At 33.0% G+C, this 13,296-nt stretch overlaps 1 protein-coding gene and 1 pseudogene across 1 annotated transcript in view; both read right to left on the reverse strand.

Moving 5' to 3' along the window:
* LOC140432284 (uncharacterized) overlaps positions 1 to 13,296 on the reverse strand; it is a 942,959-nt gene that overhangs the window by 187,841 nt on the left and 741,822 nt on the right. The gene's annotated exons all lie outside the window — the stretch shown is intronic.
* Positions 1 to 13,296, reverse strand: part of LOC140435441 (vacuolar protein sorting-associated protein 26B-like pseudogene) — a 48,917-nt pseudogene that overhangs the window by 978 nt on the left and 34,643 nt on the right.

Raw genomic sequence — 13,296 nt, forward strand, 5'->3', positions numbered from 1 at the left:
ATAACCGCCAAACAACTTGCTTTATAATAACAGTTCACTATTTCAAAATATTTTTGTTTTGAAAAGCATTTCCGGAAACGCCAAATAACAATTATAAAATGTCATTATTATTACAGCCAATTGTCGCCCAATCCTATATAAACATAGTAGTTAACTTTATTACATCATTTTTTTGCATAGAAATAAACGCTATAATCATTATCTATAAGTTACATCTCTTTACTACATGTGCTTTTAACTGCTTCATCATCATATCTCCTTTTTAAATTCGTAGTTTCTAATTTTATATCCTTTTAATCAATTATTTTTTCTTTTTTGTTTTCCTTGTCATTTTCACTTTTCCTTGTCATTTCCGTCATCCATTTTGTTTGTTTTTCTAGAGTGCTTAGGTGGTCTGTTAATTTTATGGTCACTTCTATGACAAATCTTACTTTATTATTCCATGTTTAGACTGTGGTGCTTTAATTTTATTGTGCTTGTAATAATATCCTTTGTAGTTAATTCTTTCTGTTCGATGTCTGTATCTTTTACGGGTGTAACGTTAAGTTTTTAGTCTGTTAAATTTTCACTCTAAACTAAAATTATAACGTTAAATTTTTAGCCTAGCGTAACATTTTAACGTTATAATTAAACTCCAGAGTAGATTAAATTTTTGGACTTTAAATTTTTACTCTACGTGTTAAAAATTTACCCTCCGTTTCGTAGTAAGTACCACATTGAAAAAGTTCTCCCCTTTTATGTCAATTTTTTTAACATTTTTAACAAATAACAAATTTTAACACACAGAGTAAAAATTTAACGTTATAATTTTTCTTTAGAGTAAAAATTTAACCTTTCACTGGCCTTATTAATGGTGATGGTGCAAGATTATATCGTAGTTTAGGTGAAACTGTGTCATCACGACATCTATCAGCAGCAACAGGAGTAAGTCAGTCGTCGATTGTTAGAATTCTAAAAAAAGAGAACCTTCATCCTTATCACTTCACTCCTGTTCAAAATTTACTTCCAACAGATCTTCCACGACGGTTACAGTTTTGCCAACGTATTCTGAATAAACATTAGCAAAAGTTTTGTGATTTCGTTGCCTTCTGTTTGCGTATAACATTCCATACCTTCTGGCTGCCGAGCGACCGCAAAAATTTTCTTGTGCGTATACGCAAATCGTATCTCGCATTTTTTCATTAGTAAAATGATTGTGACGAGGCATTTCAATCAAAAAAAGTAATGATTACTTTTAAAAAATGCAACATTACACTACACTGTCACATCAAAAATAATTTACTCGGAACAAATGACATTTACCAACAACAATTATCTGACAGTCCAAAGCATACTTTTCATAAATGAAATAATATTTGAAATCCTTTTTTAAGACTCTAAGCAGTTCGACTGCGTTTTTATCGAAAACGGTTGAAATTATCATGTTTAAACAAGAGTACCTATTTTACGTAAAAATGATGTTTACGTCATATATTTTTTAATAAAAATTACTAAAAAGTTTCATCAGAAAAAGACTCAATTTGATCATTAGGAATGATACACGTGGCGCCCTCTATGACAAAACGTAAAATTGTAAATAAAATACTATTTCTTGTCTAAGATTATGCCTCTGTGCCAATTTTGATAGTAATTTATAAATATACAGGGAAACTATTAGCAAAAAACGACTAACAAAAATTAACTTTAACACCCTGTATCTTTTTTCTCAGCAACATTTTATTAAGGCATATTTGGCCCAATAGCCATATTTTGGTCCAAATAACCTGTCCTTAGTCTATGACCCAATAGGTATGACTCACCCTGTATAGAGTGCACAAAGTCGAATCCACATGAGAGTCTGAAGATAGACAATCGTACCTACGAATATGCCTCACCTTTTCCTACTTAGGCATAATAATTAATGACACCAACAACGTCGGTAGAAAGTACTTTTATGCATACAAAGACTTAATGAAAAGTAAATTACTGAATCGTGAGTCTAAACTTAGAATATAGAAAACAGTAATTAAACCAGTCATCACATATTGATGTAATACATAGACCCTTTCAACCACTGATGAAAATCAATTGAAAATATTTGAGCCCAAAATATTAAGAAAGATATTTAGTTCGACTCATTATAAAGATGGTTTTTCGAAAATAAAAATGAACTATAGGCTGGATAAATTAATGGAGAGCACAGAAATCGTTAGATTTGTAATATCACAAATATTAAACTGGCTTGGTCTTCTAGAAAGAATGCCAGATAATCGGGATGTAAAAGTAATCCATAGATAAAAACCCCAAGCAAATATGACAAGAGAAAGTCCCCGTAAAAGGTAAATAGACAATGTAGAGGAAGATTTTAAAACCATGAATATCCGGCAGTGGCGAAGGAAAATATCCAACAGAGCAGAATAGAAAAACGTTGTTAAGCAGGCCAAGACCCACAAAGGGTTGTAATACCATTAGAAGAAGAAAAATATTTTACTTATCTATTAATATTTATTTAGTAACTAGATCTAATTAGTTTGCTTTATTTCCCGTTACAAATCTTTATATACAAGTTTATTGTAGCCGAAAAAAAAAACGATTTTTTTTATTTAAAACACTTATTCCACATCAACCACGCAGTGTTATTAGTAAGATGATTTAATATATGATTATCTACATTAAATAGTATAATACAATTTTATATCTCTTAAATTTAATACATTTAAATTTTTATTTGTCAGGATGGATTTGAGATCGCCTCAAATTCCATGCATTCTTCTTTGATTTTGGAAACATGGGCAGTGAAAGCAGTAAGTATTTCACTGTCAGTGAAGTGGAGCAGTTGTTGAAAATTCGTGATGGACCTTTTAAAAATTTGTGTGATAGGAGTATGACCAATTCTCAAACGGTTTATAATTACTTGATCTTGTCTACTTGTGCAGCTATTCATGTGAGTTGTTCACTTTTGGGCACATTGGGTTTAATTTGGTTGCTGAATTTTTCCAGTAATTTTGCCAAATGTTATTGCAATGAACTTTGATTAGATGTTTTATGCCACTATAAGGATATTTTGTAATTTTTGAAGTATCTTCTAAGTTTATACGGCTAGTTGTTGCTAGTTAATCTGCTTTTTTATTTCCCCAGATTCCAGTGTGCGATGGTACCCAAATGAAAGCTGTGTCCTTTCCCATGGAATGAAGTATTTCTAATTCATTTTCTATTGCTTGTATAATGGGATTTGTTATATAAATTTGCTTTAAATTTCAATTATGCATTAAGTGAATCCGTAAGGATGACCCACTTCATCGTGTTACTCGTTTTGAAAAAAGTTAAGGCTTTTAATATAACTGTGATCTCGTCTGTGAGTATACTACAATTTGTAGGTAAGTGTAATCTGTAGGAGTTTCCTTCATCAGAATAGTAAGCAGCAGCATGTCCGTCAAGGGTTTTAGAGGCGGCGGTAAAGATTTGTAAGTAGTTGGGGTAGTGGGATATGATTTCTGGAAAAAGATGTTTAATTATCGAGAAGTTTGTATTTGATTTGGGGTACTTTCTTAGTGTTAGGTCAATGGTCAGTTGGCAGGTTATCCATAGAAAAGAGATTGCATTTGTATATAGCAGTAGACTAAGTTTATCCATGTTAAAATTTGTGACTTTTATTCGTTCTTTTAGAGGTATACAGTTTGTTGTCTTTTTAAAAGAGATGATGCCATCGTGGAAAATTTGGGAGAAAAGAGGATGTTGTTTTTGAATTAAAATTTTGGCAATGTAGTTTAATGGTAATTGTTGTCGCCTTATGTTTAAAGGGACTAGTTCTCAATGCACCAAGTGCCAATCTCAAAGCTGTAGATTGAATATTGAAGCTTTTTTAAGGGGGTTATAACAAATGCAACCGTAATCTAGTTTATTCCTAATAAGTGATTTATATAAGTTTATTAATATTTTAGTACCTGCGTCCCAAACTTTATTATTAGACAGAATTTTGAGTATATTTAATCTAGATTGACAGGAATGTTGTAGTTTGTTGATATACAAGTTCCAATTTAAGGTTCTGGTAAAAGATAAACTTAGAAAATTAACTTCTTCTAATTGTTTTAATGATAAATTATTTAAAGTTGAGTCAGTTGAATACCAATATCTGTTTTTATTAAAAATTATGTATTGTGTATTTTATGTAGAGAAGTTTAACCCAGTTTTTAACATCCAATTTTCAAGCCGACTTAAAAAGTTTTGTAAAATTTTAGTTGCTGATTCTATATTGTTTGATTTAGTATAAACGACAATATCGTCTGCATAAATACTGGCTTTAATAGGTGCTCTAATTCCATGAATAACACTATTGATAGCAATTAATAATAATGTTACCGTGAGGGATTCCATTATCTAATGTTCTTGTTGAGCTTTTAAGGCCATTTATTATAATTTCTATTGATTTATTATTTAAAAATTTTATTTACAAATGCTAGTATGTTACTTTGAATCCCGTTATCGCTTAGATTTTTCAAAATGCAGTGTCTCCAAGTTCTCTCAAAAGTTTGGCTTATATACAAAAATATTGCAATCAGTTTTTGGTTGTTTACAAAAGCCTCATTAATTGAGGTTTGTAAAGTACCATGGTTATCTGACGTCGATTTGCCTCTTCGAAAGCCACGTTGATAAGGGGAAAGGAGATTATTATTTTCCGATTGCCATATTAGACGAAGGTTTAAAATTTTTTTCAAGATTCTTCACATACTACAGTTAAGCGAGATGGGACGGTAAGAAGTTGGCTTATATTTAGGTTTTGGCTTGATGATAGGAATTATTATTGACTGGGACAAAAGGTCAGGAAATTTGTGTTTAAAAAAAAAATATTAAATAAATCTAACAAAACTAGTTTAGCTCTAAATGGTAAGTTTTTTATAAATATTAGTGGTATGTCATCTGGTCCAAGGTGTTTTTTAAATCAGAAATAGCAAATTATAATTCTTGAAGAGTTATGGCGATGTTTAAAGGATCATTGATATCGTTTATAGCGATAAAAAACGATTCTATAGTTTCCTTGTGCGTTAACATTTCCTGAGGTATATTATTATTGCTGGAATTTTTTTGATAAACATCAGCAAAAGTTTCTGCAATAGCTTTGTTACAAATCATTAGTATTTGACCAACAGTTAAAAAAAGAGTTGGAACCTTTGAGTTTACGAACATTATACCAAAAATGATAGCTGAAGGGGTCGATGAATTTATAGGTAGATATCTCGTTTTTGGTCTAAGTTTTTAATATCATAACAGAAGGCTGCTTCTGTTATGATATTATTCATGGACCTAATGTCAGAGTTTAATTGTAAATTTTCAATTTTCTTTTTCATGTCGATCTGATAGGAGTTCCAGTTGGTATTCTGTAATTTCCAAGATCGATATATTAGGAATTTAGGAGATTAGGATTTATTAAATGTTACATGAATGGGGAAATGATCACTGTCATGTAGTGAAGTATTCCATAAGAGGTAAGTTGATAATGATTGGCTTCATAACGTTAAATCTATGGCTAAAAATGAGCCGCTGTAAAGAATAAATCGGGTCAACTTTCCATCATTAAGTAGTATTAAATCTGAGGAATCAATGAACTGATTCATTAAGTTACAGAATTGGCCAATGTTATGACTTCCCCATGGCGGATGATGGCAATTCATATCACCTAACATTATTTTTGTGTTTGGAATTTGATCTATAAGATTTCTAAATTCTTGAAAATCGAGATCACTGGAATGAGGCAGATATATATTGCAAATGTTAATAAGTTTTTGATAAGTAATTACTATTTAAATTTAATAATTTTTGATAAGTAACTGTTACAGCTACAGCTTCAAGACTAGAACTTAATGCAATTGATTTATCTTGTATATCTGTTCTAGTGAAGATAGCTACGCCGCCACTGGCTTGGTCTCCATTTGTGTTTTCTAGAAAACGTTGATAATTTCAAAGATTTATATTGTGATTTTTAAAATGGGTCTCTTGACGACAAAGTATTTTAGGAGGTAGATACTTTATTAAAGGTTTTAATTATTTAATATGGGTATAAAACTCATTAAGGTTCCACTGCGCAATAAAAAAATCTGACCTTAGATTTCCGATTGGGATTGCGGTGCATCGGACTCTTCAATTGAAGATTTTATTGAGGTTTAGTTTCTTTTTTAAACGGGTGATGTTGTTTTTTAGTTTTAAATTATGCATGTAACAGTAGATGAAGTTAAGAATATCGATTAGTTTAGTAGGTTTATTGGAATAATTTTTGGAGATTAATTCGGGATGTTGGGCATATAATGTGTTTTCTAGGAAATCGCAAATCTCATTATAATTTAGAATAAATGCGGGCGATCTGTTCTCTATATTATCCTTTATTGATTCCAGAGAAAGAGTGAGTTCTTCGCGGGAGGTTTTATCTGATTTTTTGGATTTTTTCTTAGGTTTGTTTAAAGTAGGAGGCATAAAACGTTGTGTGTTAGTTTGTGCATCGTTTTCAATAATGTCTGGAGAGGACGATATTTGTCTTTGATTGGTTTTACTGGAAATGTTTATAGAAGGTGGAAATGTTTCCTCTGCCAGATTATTGGTAAAATTATCTGAGACTGATGATGTATAAAAAGAAGGGAAAACGATATTCTGTGTTCCCCTGCGACATTTTTTTTACCTTCTTCTTCTTTGGGTGCCGTGTCCGTATTCAGACGTTGGCCATCATCATGTTGACAATTTCCTGAAACCTTTCTCTGTCGGCTGCTGCGCGAAATAATTCTTCTACTGTGGAACCACACCATTGTCTAATATTACGCAGCCATGAAAGTTTCTTTTGACCAATCCATCTCTTTCCTTCCACTTTTCCTTGTATTATAAGGCGATGTAGATGGTATTTAGGTCCTCTAATTGTATGGCCGAAGTATTCTGTTTTTCTTCTCTTTATGGTGTTTATAAGCAGGCGTTCTGAATTGATCATTTGAAGAACATCTTCATTGGAAGTGTGCGAAACCCACGATATCTTTAGGATTCGTCTATAGCACCACAATTCGAATGTTTCTAACTTGTTTAGCATTGTGGTTTTTAACGTCCATGTCTCACAACCATACAATAGGATGGACCACACATAACATTTCAGGACCTTCTTACGAATATTTATCGACAGGTTTCTGTTGCATAAAACTGGTTTCCAGGTCATAAAAGCCTTACGTGATATTTCGATCCTGGTTATTATCTCTTCATCAGAGTCACAATTTACATTTAACCAGCTGCCAAGGTATTTGAAATAATTTACCCTTTCGATCTCCTCTCTATTAAGAGAAATCAGACCTTGATCTATATTGATCTTTCCAACTGCCATCCACTTTGTCTTTGAAATGTTGATTTTTAGGCCTCTCCGATAACTTGCTTCACTGACTAGATTTAGTAATAATTGGAGATCTTGTAAATTTTCTGCAAGAATGGCTGTATCATCAGCGTATCTAATATTGTTGATTACTTCTCCACCTAGTAATTTCTTCACCATTTTTTTTACCAAAATATCTTAAACTCGTTAAATAAACCATTTTACGTCTTCAGAATAAAAATAAACAAAAAAAAACCCGAAATAATGGTAGTTACGAATAAAAAAATTCCATTGACTAACAACAAATGAAAAATGTATACTTTTTAATTACTGTATAAAATTTAAACATCAAACAGATCAGAAAAATTTAAATCTCATACACAATGGAAAAGTTATCACAAAATATAAAACAAAAAGAACAACTTGAAATATAAATACTAAACATGTTCATGGGCTAATATTATAGTGCTCTGTAAATTTAATGCTTACTCTGGTCTTTACATTCCCTCGAAATAAAAATGTCAATTCTCTCCAACAAAGAGCTACGTAATTCATGAGTCTGAATGCTGAAAATAGACAGAACTCGGTAAAGTCCTACGAAAGTTGGAATACAAAAAGAAAAATATGAATAATTTGCTAAAAAGTTTGGTAACTAAGCGCTGTCCATTTTTGCTCAACTTATTTTCGAAAAGTTCTGCTGACACGGAGCAAAACTATTTACTTCTTGTCTTTTTATATAATTTATCATAAAATTAAAAAAGGTTATTGTGAGTATGCGAAATCGGAAAGTTGCTTTAAGTTTTCCGTTTCTAATAAGACGTACAAATAATGAAAATGTAACGTAGAAAACGTATGAAATTACAAAATATATTAACCTTATATAGATAAATATTATTTTTTATCTGTGCTAATACTTTTTTCTCATTAAACGTAAAAAGATATCGATAAATTTGAAAAACATCAAAGTCCATTAAGTAATGTCACAAAAAACATTAAAAGGAAAGATTGATAAATGCTAAAGGTATTGATAACTATCTAGAACATTTTATGTGGGACATCCTCATAGTACCTATGTTTCTTTCAGCGAGTACATTCCAAATGGCTAACACAAATCACGTGAACAATAAAATGGTCAGAAAATACTTGCTCATTTAGTTATCCCAGAAATAATTGACAATGCCTTCGAGTAAGGTATCGCATATGCTCATGAACCCGGTTTAGGGAGCAGAGAGTCTTCTCTGTTGCCCCCGTTGATAATTTCAATCAGGCGAGTCGCTTTAGGTCAGCGTAAATACATGGCTGGGTTGAGTTTTTCTAACACTGAACAACAAATGTAGCATCCAAATAATAAATTCCTATTTCACATGCTACACAGGACATGTTGTACTTACTTATTAGATATTTTTAATCCAGAGACAGACACGAAAGAGAGAAAAGGCTGTTAAACAGGAAGTGATCACAGATTGATACGAATATAAATTCCTATTAATACAAAGGCGACTAAGGACTAAAAATGTAATTTATTTCATGAAGCAAGTGTATTTTGTAGGTAAAATATTTGTAGTGTTTCTATATTCTGTGGAGAGTAGTATGCAAAAAACTAAATTCTTAAGATATTTTTGTAGTACTTAATGAAGTACATTTTTTTTATCAGATAATAATTCAGTTTTATGAATTTTTTTACCTAGTTTTAATACGTATGCGTTCATTCTGCACAAAAGATATGACTGCAGCTGAGTCTTATGCTCGGCAGGTGATAGAGCAGCAACAGATCCTCCCACGGCGATTCGGAAAGTAACAGTAAAAGGAATGGACTACAAGTCATTGGCTGCAATCCCACCTCACACCACATGGTATGGGGACGCAAAAGAACAAATAAATGAGGTGAGTACCTTTGTAACTATGGTTTAGGAAACAGACTCATATTGAATAATTAAGGCAATGAACCTATCTTAAGCAACAAGAAAAGTCAGGCCGTTATTGATATAACTAATTGATATAAATTAGCAGCAAAATTGTTAACTGGTATTGAAATTTCAATTGGTAAACATATTTAGATATTGAAGACGCGAATGGTCGAATTAGGGAAACAATTCTCACCGCATATCAGAAGAACTGTTTAATCAAAATCAAACATATTAGGAAAATAAGTAAGAAACTATTAGAAAAAGAAGTAAGAAGGCTATCGAATAAAGCCAAAGAAATAAGAACTGGAAAATATACAGAAAAACTCTAACCAAATACAATAAGGAAATAAGAAAACCAAACGGGAATACTGAATGAGGTTCTGCCAAAATATTTCAGATATACCTGTCAGTACTAGAATCCGCAAGATTCTTTTCAAGGATCCGGTACAGGGACGAAGCCTACTTAAAAGACCTGATGGCACCTTTGACGGATCTGAAAAGGAACCGCTAGAGCCCTTGTTACAAAACCGCTTCCCAGGTTCAACAATTATTAAAGAGCAGTGGGCCATAAACCACTTTGCTCTTTTTAAATCTCCAAGGGAGGATGGAATATTTCCTGCCCTACTTTAAAAAGGATTGGACATCCTATTGTCCATTCTAACAAACATTTTTAGGGCTAGCATAGCACCAGGTTATATATCGAAGACTTAAACAGCTAAAATAGAAATGTATATATACAAAATAGGACGACAAAATAACGCCCTAACTAAATCCTACAAATCGATTAGTCTTTCCTCATTTTTATTGAAAAAAATCGAAAAAATTCTCGATAGACACATTAAGAAGGGGCCATCCTATCAACGGAAACCAGCATGTATATCACGAAAAAAATAAACAGAAAAAGCTCTGGACAAAGTAGTTCAGAAAATGAGTAACTTCATTAATAATGAAGGGATTGCATTAACCGCGTTCCTAGATACAGAAGGCGCATTTAATATTACGCTACCAAATTTTCTTTATGATGCAGCATTATTAAAAGAGATATCTGCTACCCTATGAAATTTGATTAAAGCAATGTTGTAAAATAGGCTGATTTTAACCGACCTACAAGGAGATTCTAGCCAAACCAGCTCATGGTATTCACAGGGGTAGTGCTTCTCCCCTACGGTAGACACTCATTTTGGATGACTTGGTTTCACACCTAAACGCATATGGGGTAGAACTGTAGGCCTATGCGGATAATATAGTAATTATGTTAACAGGAAAATAACATAATGCCATATCATAATCCAGCACACTAAAAAGAACATTAAATATCCTTACTAGATGGTGCGACAGGGTAAAACTCTCTGCCAATCTATGTAAAACAGTAGTATTCAAGTCAGTTTCACAAGGAGACCGAACCTAGATCTAAATGTCTGCTCTGTGTAGAGAAACAGCCAAAAAGACCAATAGGGTCAAATATCTAGGAGAAATTTTAGATAAGCGGCTTACATGGAACGCTTTTTTTTTTTTTTTTTTTTTTTTTAGCCCTTTTTCTCTCCGAATTGTCGAATAAAGGCCTCTCCCATTTCTCGCCATTCATCCCTGTTGTGTGCTAGGCGTTTCCACATTGGTCCTGCGACTCTTTCGATATCGTCGCTCCAGCGCATTTGAGGTCTTCCTCTTGGTCTCTTCGCATCGTACGGTCGCCAGTTTCCGACTTCTTTGTTCCATCTACCATCTTCGAGACGTTCGTTGTGTCCAGCCCATTTCCATTTTAATTTAGCTGCTTGTTTCGCGGCGTCCTTTATTTTTGTTTTGTTCCGGATTGCTTCGTTCGTTTGCCGATCTATTAGTGAGATACCAAGCATCTGTCGTTCCATGGCTCGCTGAGTTTTTCGAATCTTGTCCATGTTCTTTTTTGTGAATGTCCAGGTTTGAGCTCCGTAAGTGAGAACGGGAAGGATACAAGAATCGAACACTTTGGTTCGAAGGTTTTGGGGTATCTTTTTGTCTTTCAGTATGTATGAGAGCTTTCCAAATGCGGCCCATCCCATTCTTACTCGTCTGCTTATTTCGGTAGTTTGGTTTTCTTTGTTTACCTTGATATTCTGACCCAGATATATGTATTCTTCTACATGTTCCACTTTTGTTGCTTGGATGGTTATCATCGGTTGATCATCTTTATTCGACATTAGCTTAGTTTTACTCAGATTCATTTTCAGTCCTTTTTTTATGGATTCCGTATGAAGCTCATCGATCATCGTCTTCAGTTCTTTCCAGCTGTCGGCTATTAGTACTACGTCATCTGCATATCTTAGATGGTTTAAATACTTTCCGTTTATCGACAGTCCCTTCGTTTCCCAATTTAGTGATTTAAAGATGTCTTCAAGTGCGGCAGTAAATAGTTTTGGAGATATGGTGTCTCCCTGTCTTACTCCTCGGTTGATTTTTATTGGCCCCGTTTTCATTCCGTTATCCATCGTGACTACCATTTCAGCGTGTTGGTATATATTATGTATTAATATCCTATATCTAGAATCTATTCTGCTGTTGACCAGTGCTTCCTCAATAGCCCATAATTCTATGCTGTCAAAAGCTTTCTCGTAGTCTATAAATGCTAAACAGATTGGTAAATTGTATTCGTTAACTTTTTCTATTAGGACCTTTAGTGTGTGAAGATGGTCACATGTACTGAACCCTTTTCTAAATCCGGCTTACTCTACTGGTTGGTATACATCGAACTTTGTTGTCAATCTATTTGTAATTATTTTTGTGAATGTTTTATAAAGTTGTGATAGTAGTGATATTGGACGATAATTTTTCAGATCTGTATTGTCCCCTTTTTTGTGTATTAATATTGTGTTAGCAGTATTCCATTCCCTTGGTATGTTTCCTTCAAATAGGCATTTATTAAAAAGTATTTTTAGGTACCTGATGACTTCTTCTCCTCCTTCTTTCAACATTTCTGCCAGAATTCCATCACTACCCGGTGCTTTATTTCTTTTCAATTCTTTAATTGCATGTTCTATTTCTACTTCGCTTATTTCGGGCATTACTTCAGAATTTACGTTTGTTATTTGTCTTTTCAGATTTTGCTTTGAAGAGTCGGGGGGATCGTTTCTTGAGCGGTATAACTCAGTATAGAAGTTTTCAACTATGTTTGATATCTGAGCTTTGCTTGTTTCTAGTTGGCCTTGTTGATTTTTTATAGTTATAATATTTTTCTTTCCTAATTTCGGTTTGGTATATTTCAGACTTTGATTTTTCTCTATCACTCTTTCTACATGTTCTTGTTGATGTTTTTTAATATCGTCTTTTATCTGTTTTCGTATGGCTCGATTAAGTTCTTTGTATTCTGTGGTATTTCTTTTGTTTAGTGACAGGAGCTCTTTTCGTTGTTTCAGCATATTCTTCGATTCTGCACTTATTTTTGATTTTTTGTTGTTATGGCGGGTTGCTACTTCTGAGCTAGCATTCAATAGTTCTTTTGTTATAACTGAGTTAATTTTATTAACGCTGAGTTGTTCTAGATTCAGTGCTTGGGCGGTTTTTAATTTGCTAGCATATTTTTCTTTATCGACTTTTAGCTTTTCTGTGTCTATTTGTATCGTGTTATTAAAGTTAATTCTACGTTTGCTATACTTAATCCTTAGTTTAGCTCTAACCATTCTGTGATCACTACCCAGAGAGACATTATTTATTACTGTTACATCTTCTACGATACCTTTCTTGTTACACATGATGTAATCGATTTCGTTCCTTGTTTTTCCGTCTGGTGATAACCACGTCCACTTTGCGGTTTTTTCTTATAAAATGTGTTCATTACGAAATATTTGTTGCTATGTAGGAAGTTAACCAGGGTTTCTCCTCTCTCATTTCTAACACCATAGCCGAATTCACCAATATAGTTTTCGCTTTCTTCTAGTCGTTGTCCAATCTTAGCGTTGAAATCTCCTATTATAAGTGTGTAAGTGCTGTGATAGTTCGTGTTGGTTTCTATTATTTTCTCGTAGAACTCATCTATCTCTTCATCGGGGTGTGTTGAAGTTGGGGCTTACACTTGAATGATTTTTAGGGTGATTTTCTCGTTTA

The sequence above is a fragment of the Diabrotica undecimpunctata genome, chromosome 1 (genome assembly GCF_040954645.1).
Source record: "Diabrotica undecimpunctata isolate CICGRU chromosome 1, icDiaUnde3, whole genome shotgun sequence".
NCBI lineage: Eukaryota > Metazoa > Arthropoda > Insecta > Coleoptera > Chrysomelidae > Diabrotica > Diabrotica undecimpunctata.